This window comes from Gossypium arboreum, chromosome 10 (assembly GCF_025698485.1).
Source record: "Gossypium arboreum isolate Shixiya-1 chromosome 10, ASM2569848v2, whole genome shotgun sequence".
In the NCBI taxonomy this organism is placed as follows: Eukaryota; Viridiplantae; Streptophyta; class Magnoliopsida; order Malvales; family Malvaceae; genus Gossypium; species Gossypium arboreum.
This window is the reverse complement of record NC_069079.1, coordinates 98,448,352-98,450,335: the sequence shown is the minus strand read 5'-3', so window position 1 is coordinate 98,450,335 and position 1,984 is coordinate 98,448,352. Positions and strand designations below refer to the sequence as shown.

Sequence of the window (1,984 nt, the reverse complement as noted above, 5' to 3'; positions counted from 1 at the left end):
AATCTCTTTTAAAAATTTCATTGCATTCGGCATCTGCGACAGAGCTTCAAGAAATGGTAAGTTAATATGTAATTTTTTTAAAAGTTTAAGGAATTTACCGAATTTTTCGTCTGAGCGGTCTTTCCTTGTCACGTTAGGATATGGGACAGGAGGTCTATATTCTTCATTCACCATTTTGTTATGACTTACCTCACTTTTACTTTTGCTCACCATAGTTTCTTGCATCAATTCTGGCTCAGGTGCAATGAATCCTTCCTTATCTTAAGTACTGATTGCGTTGAGGTGTTCCCTTGGGTTGGGTTCAGTATTACTTGGTAAGCTACCTTGTGGTCATTTGGAGATTAGTTTGGATAGCTGGCCTATCTGAGTTTCGAGTCTTTGGATCGATGCTTGTTGATTTTTAAGTGTTGTCTTGGTATTTTGGAAACGGGTTTCTGACATTGATATGAATTTTGAGAGCATCTCCTCAAGGTTCAGTTTCTTCTCTTGTTGATAGGGTGGCTGTTGAAAGCCCTGAGGATTTTGTGGCTTTTGATTCCCTTGACCACCCTAGGAGAAATTTGGGTGGTTCCTCCAACCTGCATTATAAGTATTACTGTATGGGTTATTTTGAGATCTAAATTTATTGTTACCCATATAGTTGACTTGTTCCTCTTCGATCGTAGGAGTGAAGGATTGATATTCTGTATGCACACCTCCTCCATTTGAGTCACACCTCATTACTGGATGTACCTGCGTAGAACCAAGTAAACCATCAATCTTTTTATTGAGAAGTTCTACCTGATTTGACAGCATAGTAACTGAGTCGACGTTATAAATGCTGGCTGTTTTTGTTGGCTTAGTCCTCATGACTTGCCACTGATAGTTATTCAATGACATGTCTTCAATGAATTCATAAGCCTCTTCAAGTGTTTTTCTGTTGATGGTTCCACCAGTAGCTGCTCAACCATTTGCCGAGTCGAGGGATTCAAACCATTGCAGAATGTTTGTACTTGAAGCCAAAATGGTAACCCATGGTGTGGGCACCATCTCAGTAAGTCCTTGTATCTCTCCTATGCATCGTAAAGTGTTTCTAAATCCATCTGCACAAAAGAAGAGATATCATTACGTAATTTAGACGTTTTAGCTGGCGAAAAATATTTTAGTAAGAATTTTTCGGTCATTTGTTCCCAAGTAGTGATAGACCCTCGTGGTAACGAGTTCAACCACTGTTTAGCTTTGTTTCTCAGTGAAAAGGGAAACAACTGAAGGCGAATGGCATCATCAGAAACGCCATTGATTTTAAATGTATCCCAAAATTCCAGAAAATATGCTAAATGTGCATTGGGATCCTTATCCTGCAAACCATCAAATTGAATAAATTACTGTATCATCTGAATAGTGTTAGGTTTTAATTCAAAAGTATTTGCAGCTACAGCAGGTCTAACTATGCTAGATTTAGTTCCTGTTAAAGAAGGTTTAGCATAATCATACATAGTGCGTGGAGCAGGATTTTGATTAGCCGCAATTGCAGGAGGTAGCTGAATGCCTTGGTTTTCAGCCATCTCTTCGATTGAGGGTTGAGTCTCGTCTTCTTGCTCGTTCTCTGTGTATTGTAAGTTTCGCCTTATTTCTTTTTTATTTCTGCGAACTATACGATCGATTTCTTCGTCAGAAAGTAATGGTCCCGATAGGTTTCTTCTAGTCATAAACTATAAAAACCTGCTAAGAGAAAGAAAGAGTAGGTTAATAAATAATAATAATAATAATAATAAATTAAATTAAATTGCAAGAAAAATAAATGGCTAAAGTAATAAAAATTGAGCGTTCCTAATATTTCAGTTCCCCGGCAACGGCGCCAAAAACTTGATCGCGTGATTTCGTGATAAGTTTTAAATATTTATAATTAATCGTTCTTGAAACTAACTATTATCGCGATGTAGGCAAGTGTACCTATCGAACAGTAGTATAGTTTTAGCAAGACTGGATTGTCAAACCCAAAGGA

General features: G+C 37.5%; 1 non-coding gene across 1 annotated transcript; it reads left to right on the top strand.

Annotated features, from left to right (window-relative positions):
• Nucleotides 1-1,008: 1,008 nt before the first annotated feature.
• LOC128283313 (small nucleolar RNA R71) lies at nucleotides 1,009-1,115 on the top strand. The gene has a single exon (XR_008273655.1). It is a non-coding gene; the product is annotated as a small nucleolar RNA R71 (small nucleolar RNA).
• The last annotated feature ends 869 nt before the right edge of the window (nucleotides 1,116-1,984 follow it).